Source organism: Aedes aegypti, chromosome 2 (assembly GCF_002204515.2).
Source record: "Aedes aegypti strain LVP_AGWG chromosome 2, AaegL5.0 Primary Assembly, whole genome shotgun sequence".
Lineage (NCBI taxonomy): Eukaryota > Metazoa > Arthropoda > Insecta > Diptera > Culicidae > Aedes > Aedes aegypti.
The window spans coordinates 304,069,922-304,089,194 of NC_035108.1; the positions used below are offsets into that span (position 1 = coordinate 304,069,922).

Consider the following 19,273-nt stretch of genomic DNA (forward strand, 5'->3'; position numbering starts at 1 on the left):
CAGGATTTTCATTCCCTTCCGCTGCTTTACGTTTCAGCGTTTCCTGTATTTGCTCGTTTCGACACCCAGTGCGTCTGGCTTATGGTTGTGATCAGTAGATTTTTGAATAGAATGGGCTTCTGAGACGCTTGTCTCTGTTATTGCCAGGTCATTACAACTTCTTTGTGCTTCAGATCGTCGAAAGACACATTCCCAATAAAATCTTCCATTTCTCTAAAACAAATCGTGGTTCTTTGTTTTCCATAGATTTGTAACCTCAATACTTACTTGTTTGTCGCAGTAAAATGAATACCCTTCGTAAAGAAGCTTTTTCTTCCGTCTATTGGTTTGCACCACAATACAATCATTAACCTAAGATGAATTTTCAGTAGGATTTTCCTCGCACTCGTAAAATACTTCATCGGATGACGATGCCATGTTGACGACTGACGATGTAACTATGCAGTCAATTTCTCAGAAACACACGCTTTAAAGCAATATATGCAATGCATAGACAAAAGCTTTTGTCAGATAAACAATCAGCGACCAACGCAACAACGAAGCGGCATATGATAACCTTGGAAGTGTTGAATACAATCTATCATCTTTGTCTATTAACAATAGGGCTCCCAATATAGCAGGTGGTACTGTGACATAGTGATCGTCGTAATAGCAAGTTAAATTTATATTAAGGTCATATTTCATCCATTTTATTTTATTCAACGAAGATCAAAAATACAAACCATTCAACAAACTTATTGCAAATGTTTGGTACGTTATATTAATGTTACTAATCAATCAATTGTTTTACGAGATAAACATTGTTTCACAAAATAAGTAGATGAAAAAATCGAATTTAGTACTATAGCATTTAATTCCACTAGAGTTTGTATCCTTTGACAGATACGCGTATTTCGACCTCAACTGTAAGGCCATCTTCAGTGTGGTGTACTTGACTCGACTTGAAGAAAACTATTGTATGCATTATTTATTAAAACTAGGTATAAACGTAATTCCCTACCCAGGGACTTTCAAATCTTAATATTATCGGCTTAAATTTTTAAGCTTCTATTTTCATGTGATTTTAATTCAGAAGAGCATACGAATTTTTTATTTGGAGAAAAAAAATTAGCAGCATCCGGATGCTCAGCTCCTTAAAAAACTCAGATGAGAAAATTTTTACATAAAACTTGACAACTTGACGCTATGTTGTTTCCATTATAGTCTTTTTCCGAACAAAGTATTCTGAAATAATGTTTTCCAAAAATAGATTGTTGGGTGAGAACATAACACAACATTAGACAACTAAGATACAGTGGGATAAGTGGACCATTTGCCCATATTAATCCGTTTTCTTTTGCTTGTACAAGTCTAGTGAACATATTTGAGCAGACATAGTTAGTTTGGATTACACATAAAATATTTTTTACCAAAAACTTACAATTTGTACAACTGTACAAATTGTTTACATATTGTTTTGCATGAACTTACTTGTAGAAATTCAGTGACCATTTTTGGGAAAAAAATGTATATTTAGAAAATACTCAAAATTTATTTTACCAGGAATAATCATTGAAAAAACTTATGTTGCATAACTGTTTGCCCATAAATAGAGTTATAAAGTAATGACATGTAGATCTTAGTGATAAATTTGATTGTACAAAAACAGTGATTTTATTTGATCAGAAAAAGAAATTTTTGTTTATACTAAAAAACTTGTTTTACTTTAAAAACTACAAGAAACTCAAGTTTTGAACTTATTTATTTATAAATCGAAATTCAGAGCGATAACATGTATTTTTTTGGATATTATTTGCTTACTAGTGGTCCCGGCAAACTTCGTCTTGCTATCAAGTAGGCTGCTGTAAAACGAATGCATTCCGATATAATTTCTGATACCCTTAAGTAGTTTTCCACGAAATTACAAAAAATGTTGTACGTAACTCGTTGCAGAACTCGATTTTTACAGCACTCATAGTAATTATCCTACTAGGCAAGCCTCGTAGGATAAATTATCGACTTGTATCATCATTATGCAACTTGTTCCGTAAACTTCTATTTACTATTTCTGGAAATCGTTGTGTAGAGTAATTACACAACACTACTAAATCGTGTAATGCACTAGTGTTGTGTAGTGAATTATTATGTACCGTCGATGGGGGTGACAATGGGTCTGGGGGGTGAGATTGGGTCAAAACGGAAAAATATGATATATGAATTATTTCAGCTAATAACGGTGTTATTACTAAAATTAATAATTCACATGTTAGGGAGCATATTATTACACATAATTCATCACAATATACATTTTTAGAAATAGTAGTTTTTGTTTACTATATCAATAAACTTGTATGTTGAAATTAGATAAAATTTACAACATTAAATTTCTCCTGTGCAAAGTATCACGCATGTACTTTAACCTCTACCGTTATATTAGTAGAAGGTATAAAGTCTTTTCATTACATTTCACACGTATTTTCCGGAATCTATTTGATTTTTCAACAAAAATTTTATTCTTTTCGGTACGGTGTCTAATACATAAAAAATGGGGGTGAGATTGGGTCAAGCAAGAACGACAGTAAATGAAATTGCAAGTCCACTTTTTTACATTTTACGGTGCCGGTAGTTCTCTTTTTCATTAAGATGTGTTTATTCTTTCATCTCTGAAACATCAAACTAGTCTACTTGAGGATTCCGTACATTGAATAACAATGCAACGCATTTTGACAACTTCTCAATCCAGCAACTGTGTTTCGTGCGCAGCAACATCGTAAAATTTTATCAAATGGATTTTTTTTTATTTAATTATTTATCAGTGTTTTCATATTATAGAAACATCTGATTATCGTGATTATGACGTCAACATCTGCCTGAAATGTATTGATCGTGGAATGTCGCTCCGAAATTTAACTATTTGCGAAGAATTAAAATAATCACTGTTTCAGTACACCTTTGGGGAAACTGAATAGACTTTATGGCAATGGAGATGAGACTTTGAAGACAATTCGAGGAAAAAAAATAGAAAATTTATGTAAACTTGACGATGGCAGTTGTTGTTTGGGAGCTGGTCCTTACCTTCCTTCCAGAGTGGACTGTATTTGGTGACTTGAAGTAGCCGTTCCTTAGAGTGGATGAAGTGGACAAATCGGCGGTTGAGTAAGGCCGTCGGCAGACCTTCTTAGGCACTTCGTTGGGATTTCCTTTGGGGTTTGTACGTTCAACACACTCATTTAACACTTGACAATTTATTCACAAGGTCCATTACACATTACAAAACACTTTATTTAAAAACAACTACATTTATTATACTAGCTAACAATTATACACATATTTGGGATTGATAATTCCTGGCTCCGTCTAAGCCATTTGCCGATCCTTTTCACACTGATCTTTCGGTTGATTGAGCGATCATTCGATGTTCTCGTCCTCGGGTGTACCATTTCTTCCTCGATTAGGATTCTTGGACCGGGGGGTCCGTCAATGTAACACAGCACTCGAACAGTTGTGTTTACATATTTTTTCTCATAGCTCTTCAATTTTTTGGTATTATCGTTCTTTTAAGTGGGTTTATCATACTTGTGAAACATCTAAGGTATCTTTTCATCTTGATTGCATCGTATTTCATCAATATTCTTCAGCTGTTAATGGTTTGGCAACCATATTACCAAAAACAAGTTATTTCAATTACAGTGACCAAATGTCACCCCCTCTATAGGGTGAGATTGGGTCATTTTTCATTCACTTGTGGTGCCGCTGTGAATAAATATTTTTCTTTAATGTTTTGAACATTTGTTAATGTACCATCAAAGTACATACACACCAAATTTGATGTTTATTGCAGTTAAATTGCAATAGTTATTCAATAAACAATTCGTACACATCCCTTTTTGACCCATTGTCACCCCCAACGACGGTAACTCAAATCGATTGTGTTTTGATCTCGATATCGTAAAAAAATAATTCGGTACAGAAATGTCTATTGATGATCTAATTACGAAAATATAATTGATTCACAGGTCATATCTGTTCTAAAAATTACCGATAAGTAGTTTAGATTACAATTTAAGCTCTCTTGCACCTATAGTTGCACTATTAAAAGAAACTATTTTTGGTGAACAATATAACGAAAGCTTTTGATAATTTTGTAGCCGATTAAACTTTTTTTACAAGTATATACTATAATACTCATCAATCGAATATTTGTTTACTTCGTTGAAAATACATTAATCAATTTAACGTTGAACGAGAATTTGTTTGACATGGCTTAAACGAACATATACACATTTTGCAAACACGTTCACAGCTGAGAGTTATTAGTAGGTATCAGACCAAGCATACCGTGTGACTCTTCTTTCGTTAGGTTCGTCCGCGACCCCAGTCAAACCATTGCTCATCCAGCGACCTTGGCCCACCGTAGTCACGACAGAAGCGAAAGGTTCCAGCTCGTCTAACTGTGCCTAATGTCAAGTTTCCATGGGCCAGTTTGGTTCAGCTGCCCTTACCTTTATCCGCTAAACAAACGGTCTATTACACCACACCTTAGCCAGTCAGCTCTGACGTCAGTAGAAGTCTATGTAGACTCTTCAACGACTTTGCTTTGCCGACTGTAGCGACAAGACAAGACAGATAGCTCCACCACCGCCGGTCCAATAAATCACGTTCGCTTAGTAAACGCGCGAATCGCTCGCACATTATAGCACTTCTGTTTCGGAACATTGGAAGTCGCAGCAGTTGTGCCATTTCCGATGACGATTGATTACCAATGGGGAGCTCCATCAGCATGTCTTCCTCTCTGTCTGTTTCTACTTGGGATGTAAGAAACGGACAAAAAAAGTTGTTTCCACACACTTGGGTCCACTGAGCAACGACGACACGATAAGTGGTCATTTGTCTATTAAGTGGTTGTTTCTGAGAAAGAAGAAGGTGGAAAATTGAACCCCACTTCTGGTGAACATCCACAACATCTATCTAGTGCCGGTTGCGCCATGGTTCGACAACTCCTAATGGTCGCAGTTTCCACGTTGTTGTTTGTTGGTTAATTAAATCAGAGTGGTGAACAATGTTTGCCTTTTTTCCGTGGGCTTAGTAATTAAGTGCTGAATGGTCAAGAGGGTAGAAAAAAGTTAATGGAAGTTGTTGTTGTTTCAAGAACCTCTCGAACGAACAAATTCCGAATTGGTCCCGGGTGGCGAATTCCAGGGGCCATCAATTCAATTCCAATTGTCGAAGGTCAACAAAGGTCGAGAGGGATGATTGATGGATGCAATGCCCGGGAAATTACTTTCTCCTTAAGGGAAGGCGCAACTCCTTGAAATCCTTTTATCCAGACGATAGAATCGTCTAGCAGTAGGTGGGTCCTTAGCGTCGCCGAGAGGTATTTAGTTGCTTCGTTCGACCAGACGGATCCGTAAAAATGGCAAAGAGCATAAGTAGGTACAGTCGAAGCTCGTTATAGCGACATTGCAAGGGACCGTCGGTATACGGAAATGTCGCTATATAATCGTCGTTATAAAGAGATTGGATGTCGTTATGGAGCATGGAGGAATAAAACGATCATAATATGTACTAAAATAGCTAAACGAATGTCGTTATATTGAGTGACTATTGAATATAACACTAATGTCGCAATAGAGAACGGTCAAAACAGAGAAATGTCGCTATAAAAGTTGAAATTAGTATGGGAATTGAAAGGGACCATGTGAACTGTCGTTATAGAGAGATTTGTCGCAATAAATGTTGTCGTTATAACGAGCTTCGACTGTACAAAGATGGTGCGAATCTGAAAGGATGCAAACGTGATTGATGGGCATTTTCACGTGTTTGCTTTCTTCGCGTTCGGGATCTTTGCTCTGGATGCTGAATAATGAACTTTTTGGATGGGATTTTGATGAAGTTAATGCCTTTTGTAGAGCTGGTCTGCATAACTGATTCAATTTAATTGCAACTTACTAATATTTAGAAATGGACATTATTTGATTCATCGAATGTCTCTCCACTTCAGCCATCTCTATTGAGATAAATTTGTGCCAACTTTCATCGGATATCCCTCCCTCAAACGAAAGAACAAGTCAATGGGCATTATAACAGCAGATTTTGCCATAAAACTGAATTTATGAGATTTGGTCTCAAGTTACAACTCCTACAGCGCCACATCTCGATCTCAGTCTGGAGCCATCTTCGCTAATAAACTGAAATTGGTTAACATCGCCGTTGTATTCCATCGATGTGGTGTGCGTGGAAACAAAGAAGCCTCTACCGCAACGTGGCCAAATCGCTTGTTGGCGGAGATGTCGCGACGATAAGCGAAAATTAGTGTAGTGGAACATTTATTGTAGATGTCTACTTGGCGTAGATGTAAACTGGCGCCACAGTTCAATTGAATCTGAGCAACATTAACGTGAAAACTCAACAAACGTGTTCTATTTTGCATTTTCCATATCTTTCAATGGTTTGTCAGCTGCAGTGAATCAAATTGTCATCAAAGGAGACGAAAAACAAACAACAAAGCAAGTCGCTCACAACCCGTTTATACATACTTTTGCGGATTGGGATATAATCAGAAGCAAAATTGTCATGACAATCACAGGGCACAACATTGTTGCAACCTTTTCAACTCGCGATTAATCAGTTCTTTCAAACATAAAACCAAATTTGTTTTATGCATGCTGATCGATAGTGTGCCAATGTTTACGAACACAGAGAAAGTTCTCGAAAATTATAATGCGAAGCCCAAAAAATCGCTGCGCACGTGGTGATCGATCTTTGTCATATTCCGTTCAAGTGGTGATAAACTGATGTTGCGGAATAAAATTGTTGCTGGGTGTTGGGTGACAATTTATTCACTGCACTATGGTCCAGGAATCAGTTTTACGCGGAAAGATGCATTTTGAGCTTTAGAATGAAACATTAGACAAAAACGGTCTTCTACAAAGTTGTTTGTATTAGTAAGGTCCTTTGTTTGGTGTTATTTAAAATTAGGGTGGACCACATTTTCATAGAAATTGTGTAACTAACTTTCTTATTTGTAGAAATTATACTATACATGCTTCGGCAAAGTTGTAGACCATTCAATTTCAAGCAACTTTGCCAAAAAAAGTTTTTTTATATCTCTTAAATTGACCGATTTAGAGCTATTTTACTACGGTGACATAGGGTGGTCCGAACAAAATTGGTTTTCTGGCTCTAGAGTTTTCAATTCAAATTTCTCATCAAAGTAGTCTATGAAACACTTTTAGAGCTCTGAGAAATGCGTAGTTTGGTGAGTGAAGAAACTCGTTATCTCTTTCCGATTGGGAGTTATTATTGTTTTTCTCTCAAAAACATGCCTACTTCGATTGTGAATATTTTTGATTGGGGCAAACATAAAAAATATCTTTTGACGGCATTCAAAAGACAAAATAAAATTGTATATTATATCAAAAAATTACAAATGTGTTATTTTTGTAACTCTAATAAAATGCCCTTAAAAACAAATGCTTTTAAGCAGAAAAACTTTAATAACTTTTGAACTAAAGAAGATATCATCAATCTTTTTGCATGAAAATTTGCGTTTTGTTAAGTTCTAAAAGTCGTTCATAGACGATTTTGACGAGAAACTAATATTAAAAACACTAGAATTGAAAAACTGATTTTTGTTGGACCACCCTTTGATGATTAGGAAAAAATGCTCTAGATTGGTCAAATTTTGAGCTACAGAAAAACTTTTTTTGGCAAAGTTGGTCAAAATTCCAAGTTCTACCGCTTTGCCTAAGAGTATATACCAGTATTTTTGCAAATAAAAAAGTTGATTATATGACTTGTGTGAAATTGTGGACCACCCTAGTTTTGAATGACTCAGTATGAAAGCCTACATTTTTATAAACAATTTTGTAGAAGATCATTTTTGTCTAAAATTTTATTTTCATGCTCAAAATGCAAAATAATAAAGAAATACATACTATGAAAATCTTCAAAATAGTTTTAAAGCCCTATATTTCTTATTTCAGATTTCTCGTCAAAGCGGTCTATGAACGACTTTTAGAACTTAACAAAACGCAAATTTTCATGCAAAAAGATTGATGATATATTTTTTAGTTCAAAAGTTATTGAAGTTTTTCTGCTTAAAATCATTTGTTTTTAAGGGCCTTTTATTAGAGTTACAAAAATAACACATTTGTAATTTTTTGATATAATATACAATTTTATTTTGTCTTTTGAATGCCGTCAAAAGATATTTTTTATGTTTGCCCCAATCAAAAATATTTACGATCAAAGTAGGCATGTTTTTGAGAGAAAAACAACAATAACTCCCAAACGGAAAGAGATAACGAGTTTCTTCACTCACCAAACTACGCATTTTTCAAAGTTATAAAAGTGTTTCACAGACTACTTTGATGAGAAATTTGAATTTAAAACTCTAGAGCCAGAAAACCAATTTTGTTCGGACCACCCTATGTCACCGTAGGAAAATAGCTCTAAATCGGTCAATTTAAGAGATATAAAAAAACTTTTTTTGGCAAAGTTGCTTGAAATTAAATGGTCTACAACTTTGCTGAAGCATGTATAGTATAATTTCTACAAATAAGAAAGTTAGTTACACAATTTCTATGAAAATGTGGTCCACCCTAATGTTCAATAACACCAAACAAAGGACCTTACTAATACAAACAACTTTGTAGAAGACCGTTTTTGTCTAATGTTTCATTCTAAAGCTCAATATTCATCTTTCCGCGTAAAACTGATTCCTGGACCACTGTGCACTGGTCAGCAGACATATTTTTTAATCAAGGGTCATCTTTGCAAAAAGATTACCTTTTAAAATGAGGTTTCATGAATTGCATCGCCTACCAATGTGATTATGGTTTGCGTAGCTTCTGAATCCTCCCAACTAATCAAAATTCATTCCCGTGACAATCATGAGGATGCAAAGATACAATCTTTAATGATGATATATTTCACACTAACATTCCTTCTCTTCTCCGCTGATCGTATGAACGTGGCCTCCAACGTTATTGACTTAATAATGCTTGGAATTTTTGGAATTGTACAATAATGGGGAGTAATAAAAAAAAGTAATCGCCTATTTCGATGCGTGACAAATGTATTGCAATTTTGATTATTTTGGTCAATAACGAAGTAGCAACAATGAATTTTACGGTCATAAATGCTCATACTTATTCAAACAATATAAACACAAACTTCAATTGGAGATTATTAAAAGTGGACGTATAAAAATCAATAAATTCCTTATTTTCATTCCACTATAAGCATAAATCCAAACAATAAATTTATTTCTGATATGTAAGTGTTGAGCACACATTATCATAGTAATTTAGTGAAACTAACCTAAAATTTTATTAACATTTTGTTGACAACATTACCAGCTTTTTACGCTAGCATGACCCCTTTCTGACATTTCTTGCCTACACTATAATCTTTTATAGTTCAATCTAGGGGCCTTCCTTAGCCGATTGGTTAGAGTCCGCGGCTACAAAGCTAAGCCAAGTTGAAGGTGTCTGGGTTCGAATCCCGGTCGGTCCAGGATCTTTTCGTAATGGGAATTTCCTTGACTTCCCTGGACATAGAGTATCATCGTACCTGTCACACGATATACGAATGCGAAAATGGCAACTTTGGCAAAGGAAGCTCTCAGTTAATAACTGTGGAACACTAAGCTGAGAAGCAGGCTCTGTCCCAGTGTGGACGTAATGCCAAAAAGAAGAAGAAGAAGTTCAATCTAAGCTTTATGGAAGTGAATAAAAAAATTGTTGACGTATTCTCGCCATTATTTTCAGGGTCTGAAAGTATGAAATATATTTCTCATTTTTTAAGTAATTTACGGTTCTATTTTTAAGGTTAATGAAGCGTAATGGACAGTAGCCATTAGATGCCACTAGTAGCTACGAGCCAAAATAACTTAATTCTGGAACAATTTAAATTGACAATTGAAGATGTTTAGCAGTTTAGGCCATCGAACAGCATTTACCAATCCAGGACAGATTCATTCTAAACCTTAAAATCTCTTTAAAATCTCTTACTGAAAAACTAACATATACTTTGCAATTGGATTAAATGGGAAAATTGATGTGAAATTTGCGAAAAAGTGTCCATTTAATCCAATTGTAAAGCATATGTAATGTTTAGTTTTTCGGTAGTTGTTAACATTTTGAAGAAGATGCTTTCACAGAGTACTTTTGCTGATTCTGTTTTGACTGTTATTTTATATAAAAGACAATCCAGAGATGCAATTTCATAATAAACATGATTTTATTACAGTCTCTCTAAGCCAGCAGTTCAACCAGAATATACAAATCAGTTTAAATAAATACACAAAAAAGCCTTGCGACAAAACGAAGTAAAGTAGGTGCCACAAAGAATGTGCCTTGGGGCGACTCAAAATTTAAAAATGTTTGAAAATCCAATCTCCCATATCTTTCTTACCATCCTTACCATAAACATAGTGTTCTCTAAAATTTTTCTAGGTGGTGATTTAAAGGTGGCCCAACGACAAAGTAGGTTTGCATGGAAATTACTATGGAGACATTTTTAAAAATGTTCCGAACACGTTTGGCATAAATCGGAAGTCGCCATCTTGTTTTCAAGGCTGCCATCTTGAATTTCAGATGTTCAATTTAAAGCAATTTCCTACATGGACAATCTTGTGCAAAAAATCGCCCTTCTGAATGATCAGAGTCTTGAGATACAATAGTTTCCATGAACCAGATGTCACCATCTTATATTCTGGACCGCCACCTTGGATTCCAAAATGTTCAATTGAAATTAATTTCTAACCTGCACAAACTTTTCGAAGAAATCGTCCTTCTTAATGATCAGGATCTTGAGATACAATAATTTTCATGAACCGGAAGTCGCCATTTTGTTTTCTTGGTCATCATCTTGGATTACAACATGTTCAATTGAAAGCAATTTTCAACTGGGACAAACTTGTAGAAAAAATCACGCTTCTAAATGACCATTATCTTGAGATACAAGCATATATCTTTAGAGTTTGTGCATAGTTTGTATGCTCACTAGCACCACCTAGCGGTTGAATTCCTAAAAAATAGGCTCACTAAGGGGTAGTCCTTGAATAAGGTAACAACTTTGCTGAAGACACCATTCTTCTATGGGGTCTTCCATAAATGACGTAGCTTTTTAGGGGGAGGGGGGTCTTCACGAATTTGTGACGAAGTGTGACGAGGGGGAGGGAGGGGTCCTAGCTACTGGACGTAGCATTTTGAATCAAGTCCGTAAAAAGAAAGGCGCTGAAAAAAATTGCATAGAATTATTTTTTATGAAACTTCTTTTTATTTACTTATAAACTTGGGTTATGAAATTATGATTAAGCTTCAAAACATTCATATGACAAGATTGAAAAAATATCTATGGAACTTTAGATTTCTTGATAAATGCAATCAAACAGATGTTTTGAAGCTTTAAATAATTATGTGAATATTATATTATATTCGCGTCTAAATTAACAAATTGATAAATAAACAAAATAAGTTTAATGAATTGAATAAAAATCAATGCTCTAACAACTTGGAGTACATATTTTTTGCCATTTGTTAACATGACATAAAGTCAGCCGTTTTAGTTTTATCCAAATTTTCTGTTGGGGCTTTATTTCTTCAAGAAAATAAAATATGCTCTTCTTGGCATTTAAAGCAAGATATTTATTCCGTGAATTATGCCTTCAATGTTGCAGGAGATCTCCACCCAATCAACTCATCATTTGTTTTGATATATCAATGCTCTTGATGGAATAACCTGAATATTAATGAGGATAATAGATTCGAGTGTAAACAAAATTGCCCTATCATTAAATTTTGTTAATAACTCGGTAATTTGAAGAATTTTTATTATTCAACGGTTTCATTATAGATTGTGTAAGATTATTTCAGTATGGAAACAATAATAAAAATCAACTGAAATATTAATAGAGATTATTGTATTTGTATAATAATCGCTAAAATTTTCCAAACATTCCAAACATTTCAAGTGTAATCTTTTATTTATCTGGCCACTGTTTGCTAAAATGATTTGAAATTGGATAAAATTAATTTTCATTGAAATCTATTTCCTAACAACGAATAATTAAAAAAAAAACAATCCTCTAATATAACGACTTTTTTGTTCAATATATTATAAAAAATATTGGACCCTAACTCGACAGTAACGAGCTTCATCAATCCAATCAATTTTTTTCACATTTTTTATAGTAATCTTGTTTTTTATGGTAAGAACAGCAATAGTAATATAATTTAATCTATAAGAAACTGGAAACCAAAACCAAGGAAAATGTTTATTTAAAACTTTTCCAAATTACTTTTCAGCGATACTGTATATCAAACTGTTAGAATAGATTATCCTTTCATTTCAGTCAGTAATTAATGTCAAACTTTGAATTGAACTTCTGAATTCAATATTTTTGTTTCAACCCAGTCACTAAGGAAAACAAATAAAAAAAAATATATGTGGGGAGGGGGGTGTGCTCGATATGCTACGTATTTTCCAGGGGGGAGTACCAGCATTTGTGACGAAATGCTACGAGGGGGGAGGGGGTGTAAAAATCAGTGAAAAAATGCTACGTCATTTATGGCCGCCCCCTGTCTAGTGAAAATCAAAAGAATATTTAACATTGTAGTGAAACTAGTGTCAATAACTATTTGGCACCTCCACCCAGCGGGCGGTGAGGGAAAGACTTTTTTGGAGAAGGTATCGACCGTGATTGTTTTATATTATTTTTGTTTATGGTTATATCGGTCATGCGACTCAAAGGAAAAGGGGGTCTATAGAAGATTCAAATGATAGAAACGAATAGGTGGATAGGCGTCGCAGGGGAGCGACAAGATTAAAATTTTATTAGGTGGTGAAAATTGAGCAAGCCATTTTAAAGTCAGTAAGCATCGAAACGTCCTGTATTCTACCTAGCTCCTCTACTGGAGAAGGGTTGGCTCAAAGCTTCGAGCTTTGCTATCAACACAGGCTTTACATGAAAATGTATAAAAAAAAGTTTTCTAGGAAGTTTTTATATATTTTATTATATAATATATATTATTATATAATGAAAAGTTAAAATCTTAAGCTTTCATTTCATAAATAAAGATAAGATAAAAATCGATTTAAAATAGAATATAATGGGGGTATTGCTCAAGAACTCCTTGTAATTTTTTTTTTCAGGAATTCATCAGGGGATTACTAATACATACCAATTTCTCCAGGGATTTCGTCCAGAAATTAGTCCGGGCTTTCCTCTAGGAATTTCTCCGAGAATCCTTCAGAAGCGTTTCCAGAAGCTTCTCTGGCGATTTCGTCCAGGAATTCCTTTGGGGATTTTCGATAACAGTTCCTGAAACATCTCAGAATCCAAAGATGGCCGGCACAATGGCCGACATCTCCCCCTACTCACGTTTTCAAATGCACAAAACTGGAGAAATAGTTGGCAAACGTTCCTGATCTTCTTATTTTAAGCTTTCTGCTAGTGCACAAAGTCAAAATGAAAAGTGCACTGTTGTGGGATGCTTTCTTCGCGAGATTTGTGCCTTTGAAGTTTTAGTGCAATCTTAGAAGTTGATTCCAAACTGTTTCACCTTAAAATAATTGGTGGAGTGGCGAAGGAATCCTAGGGCAGCAAAAGCTTTTGCAGTAGTGAGGGAGACCTGCTCATTGAAACGTAGTTTGCTGTCGACAGTAACTCCAAGGTCGCATATTGATTCCACGTATTCAATCCGTTCCGATCCGACCATATACTCAAACTGAATACGAGAGTGTCGGCGAGAGAATGCGATAGATTTGCATTTTTTTTTATGTTTAGCTCCATACCGTTCTCCTGACACCAATTCACGAGCTCATCTATATCGTTCTGAAGCGCACAGCAATCCAAATGAGACTTGATAATCCTATAAATTTTCAAATCGTCGGCGTACAACAATTTTCCCGATTTTAGTCGAAAACAGAGGTCATTGATGAAGAGAATGAATATCAGCGGTCCTAAGACGCTACCCTGCGGCACGCCCGACGTGATTGAGATAACGCGGGAATGCGTGCCGTTTATATTGACAAACGCCTTACGCGTGCTAAGTAAGACCGCAACCATTGAGCTATCCAATTTGGAAAACCTAGGTGTCTAAGCTTTGCAATAGCGAGATCATGTGGAACCTTATCAAATGCTTTGGAAAAGTCGAAGTCTACCTGGTGCTTATTTTCGATTTCGGTCGAGAGGAAGTTTGTGAACGTCATAAGATTTGTCGTAGTTGAACGCTTTTTGACGAATCCGTGTTGGAATTCTGATATCAGAGGTTGACATGCAGTGTACAAAACGTTATAAATTAATTCTTCAAAAACTTTCGCCAGGCAGCATAAAATCGAGATTCCTCGGTAGTTTTCAACGGCACGTGTAGAACCAGCTTTGAAGATCGGAGTGATTGAGGCTGATTGAGCATCGGAAAAGTGCTGCCATGGAGCGATCGATTATAAATGATCGTCAGCGGTATTTGAAGAGAATCAACGCACTCTTTGAGAAACAACGGTGGAAGATTATCTATTCCAGGTCCCTTTGTGATGTCAAGTTTACGCAAGGCGGACGAAACATCTTGCTGTGTAACATCGAAACGTGCGAGGTTCAAATCGAATGCTGGACAATATATCCAACATTGTCAGGCGAGAACGTTGGGGAGTTTGTGCAGTACTGCAGTAATTCGGTTTTTTCATCTACTTATAGATATTCTACTAAACAGCTCGAAGATTTATTATATGTCAAAATTCTTTCAACTCGTGTATGATGTCATCACATTATTGCAAAACAAATTTTGTTTCCCATCCAAAATATACCTAGACAATTTCTTTTGAAATCGAAAACTGTGAATATTTCTGTGCAAAACTGACCCTAATAAAAATGGAATAGTTCAAAATCATCATTAGATATCTATAAACTAGAAAACATGGAATGTCTATGAAGTCAACGAAAGATTAAACCACAGCCAAAATTAAACATCCTTGAATAAAAATGCTATTTGGCACCGATCTGATCAAATTCATTCCAGTGATCAATTTGACCCCGGATTACGGCACTACCTTTTCATACGTGTAGTTCTCCACCACGTCGTTCACATAACTGCCTACACGCTTTTGATTAATTATCTTTTATATTTCCAAAATAATTGATAAAAACAAATCTTTGAAATCCGGGTCAAAATCTGATTCAGATTCTGATTCTAATAATTTGAATGCAGAAGCAGCGAGCGTAACCGCAAGCGCATTATTTTGCCTTTAGGATTCTTTTCTTTTTGGTTTGTAATACTGAAAAATATTGTTGATGTTACAATCTTTACAATTCGAATACAGTTGCATTGGTGAACCCAGTCAAGAAACCGTGATTTATCACAGTGCGAACCTATCGGTTTTGGGTGCGAAATTAACCTGAACGAAAAAAAAAACGTTTTGACAGCAGTTAGTTTGGAACTAGTGCGAACCTAGGTTGAAACAGAACAAAAACGAACACATTTGCTTTGAATGACAAATGATTATAAAACCTAAGATAACTAGCAAATCATTTACGAAACATAGGAGAAAATATCAACTAAAATAGAGGCCAATAAATTAAAACACTAAAATTGTAAATAATCAACCATCGAACTTCATCTAACCAAGTTGCTCAATTTTCGCCATACTTTTCGATGAACCACCTTCGCTCACATGTCTACCAACCTGACAAAACTAACCCAACAACATTCCGCCCGCTTCAAACCGACAGTGAACCAGTTGTTTACATTCTGCTTCGGCAACCATCGTTCGTCTCGTGTGGTCTTCGTGCCCGGTCGATATTCACCCGACCGATTGCACTTGCCAATCGTTGTCGTGTCCGCTTATCGCTGCTTCGTAGTTCGTGCCGCACCACGAGATGCACTTCCAGTCCAGATGCTCCGGCCAAGTCCAAACAAACTGGTTTGGAGAGATGTTGTTCAGTTGTGTTCGACCCGTGCGACAGTGCAGTTAGAGAGCTCTCGTGTGCTCCCAGTGGCCGTTTTCGTTCGTTAGTAAAGCCCATCATAGATGGTGTGTTGATTGTTGATGTCATCAAGGTGTGTTAAGAGGCATGGCTTAAGAAGAGATGCATGGTGCAGGGAAGGTATTCTGTTTGGGTGAATGTGTTATCAATTCCGAGGAAATCTGTTCCTTCGTTGTCTGTGGCGTGTAGGTAATCTGGTCGTGCGATCGCCAGTCGTGACTCAAGGGAAGACCCCGCCATTGTAGAAGACTGTGTGCGTGCTCGCTGTTTTCGGACACATTCCGATACTTTCTGCGTGGTCTTCTTCGAGACGAATGGTGTTTGGATGTGGCGGCATGGGAAGAGAATGAATAAAAGTGCATTCAAGTAATGTGTAGAAGAAAATTCAAAAGAAGAGTGAATCTCTAATGGAGTGAAGATCATCAGTGAGGTTGGAAGAAAGTTTCGTTTGTCGGAAGATGGTCCCATTAGTGCGTTGATTTGACGAGTTTGAACAATTTTCGATACTTTGTTAAGTGGAGGGCTGACCTCCAGACGAGTGTCGTTCAGTGGTGCTCGATTCAAACATTCCAGTAGTGGTTTTTAAGTGGCTGGTGATTCACACACTATCGGAAGAGATCGATCAATGGTAATTGATTGATAGCCGCCTATAAATGCTGGCTCCTTGTCGAAAGCGTGCGATGGGTGCTGAAGTGGTAGAAGAGAATATATGGCTGTATAATAACTGAACATAACAGGCTGACTTCACTCGCGTGTCGTTGATCTTTCGAAACATCGGCACCAGCTTAGTTCTTGAAGGCGTGAAAGAATTTGGATTTCATATTGAAGCTAGTGTGATGCATGGAACTCCATGAAGCTCTATGGTATCGGAGAAAATAACTGTGTCAAAAATTGACTGATTCTGTTGTACAGATCGTTTGTGCTTGATAACATAATTATGAGGTAAGTTTATCATGTCTTTTTGGATTTCTTAATTAGCATTGTTTCAAATATAACATTCGTTTCTTATTGTTCTGTGATAGGCAACACTATCAAGGAAACTCGATACAACAAAATTAAGCTATTGTTAGCCATCTGATTGTAAAGCAAACAGACATAAGCACACCACTAATCGTAGCAATAGGAGATTGCAACGATGTTTGCTTAATATCAATCCAAGTTCATATTTAAATCAGTGAGTAGGTATCCCCTTTATACTTTATGCATACCTTAGTTTCGAAAGCATGTACGTAAAATCAACTCATTTATTAAATGTACACATGATAACTAACAGTCATCAACAAACTAAAGTGCCCACTTGCTTGTAATCATTCAAATTGGCGAAAAGCGTGCCTTTTTTACGTTTTCGATAACTTAACATGTTTTTTGAAGGGTAGTATTTTCTGAAGAGTTGGAGGATATTTCTTAAGCTTTATTTTGATGTAAAACATTTGTGATTTATCCACCTAGCAGTGCATTGTGAACATATTGTTTTCTATACTTGCTCAAATTGAGTAGCTGTCTCAGTAAAGTTGTAGATAATAATAATTGTAAATTTTTCTTCTCGGGCATCAACTTTGTACAAACGCTTATTTGTGAGTTAAAGATCATTTTGTATCAAATACTCCCAGTTTTTTAGAATATCTTTTTTGAAACGGTTTTAGCAAAAGTGTTTATTCTATAAAGTTATCAACCATCGAAAAAAAACACATTATTTTCTCGGAGACACCAACTTGCTATCTCTTTGTATTTTAAACTTTCTAACGATTTTAGTAAAAAAGTAATCACTTTTGTTTTTAATATCATGTAAAGTGGCAAAAAACGGCAACTTCCATCTTAAAGATATGCTTTTAGGCTAACAATCAGGTTTTTTTTTTAAATTTTGTTCCGTCGTGTTCCAATGCTAATTAGGAACTACTGCTCCCAGGAACCAAAATTAAGAACGAGTAAGTACTTTTCAATATATTCTCTGTAGAAAAATTGTTCCAACGTTTGAGTGAACATTCGAATATTTAAGTGCATTTTTTCATTTTCCTAATATCTGCATCTCACAGTATGGTTTGGTCAATTATTATACTTCAATATAACACAAAAAATCATGAATGTTATGACAAAATCTTCAAAATTATTCAAGAGTTAGTTTTCAAAGTAATGAAAAATGAGACTAACATGTTTGCAGGATCTTCAAAAATACGGCATATCCGGTAAAGCACTGCTTAATTCATGGAATTTATCGATTTCGTATCAGAACACATATTTGAAACTCGAAGAAAATACTTTTGTGACGTTAATTAATTCAGTAAAGGCTTAGAGTTAATTTAGAATGTAATCCATAGAATATACATTCATAACAGATAGGTAATCGGTTGAATTACCATCTTAATACATTTGATGCTGCGATAACGATAAACGCTAGAAACTTTCTTGAATATGGGATGTCCGAAGAACAAAAGGACGTTTTTTGAAAGTGGCACTCAGGGAAAAGTAGCATTACTCTGTCTGAGGCAAAATCGTTGAAAACTTTTGCTTTCGCTATTCAAAATATCAATGAAAATAGGATCATTCTATATACAATTTAGGAAAACGAGTTTGTAATTATATCGGAGGTAGGTCATTTGGCATAAAGCCGTTTGGCATAATGAGTCTGAAACCAAGAATTTCTTAAGTTGACATCCGTTTTTACTTGTTTTTACTTTTCTATTGAATCTTTCTGATGATAACAAGCTTGTTGTGGAGTCAATTGATACAAAATGTCACTTCTTTCAACAATCATATGCTCTTGAATTTTCTGAAGCATGTTCGGAAAGTATTTTATCATATATCCAGAAATTAATTCTTCTTCTGAGTTCCGCTATTGGAATATTTTTGCACTGATGATTTTGATATATTTAGCACAAATGTACCCTTCTTTTACCCATTCTATTTTTTTTTTTCTAAATATGATGTAACCATAATAATAGGTATAAAAACTGTTGATTTGAAATTTAAATGGATTTTACCTTCTTTTATACACAGGCTGTTATTTGGAGCTATATTTTTTTAGATATATTTTTTCCAACTGACAAAAGGGTGGCAATCGATCTGCTCAAGTTATCAGCGAAAAGAGAAATCCATTACTGCAGTAACTTCGATGGGTTATGCTAATTTTCCCCCAATGTCGGTTCCACGAATGTCGTTACCCCGAAGGCAGTTCCTCGAATATCGTGCTTACCGGAAAAGTTTTTGGCATTTAAAATTGTCGTAACTTAGTACATTTCAGGGTGATGCACAAACTAGCCGTCTGATATGCACCCTTCTTTATTTAATTGGCGGTTCTTTAGAGTTTTA

The 19,273-nt window shown here is 35.5% G+C and overlaps 1 protein-coding gene across 1 annotated transcript in view; it reads left to right on the top strand.

Moving 5' to 3' along the window:
- Positions 1–15,874: 15,874 nt before the first annotated feature.
- Positions 15,875–19,273, top strand: part of LOC5574506 (GATA zinc finger domain-containing protein 14) — a 548,034-nt gene continuing 544,635 nt past the window's right edge. The window contains exon 1 of the mRNA XM_021845578.1: positions 15,875–16,909. The gene's annotated coding sequence lies outside the window, so the exon portion shown is untranslated. The remainder of the gene's footprint in view (positions 16,910–19,273) is intronic.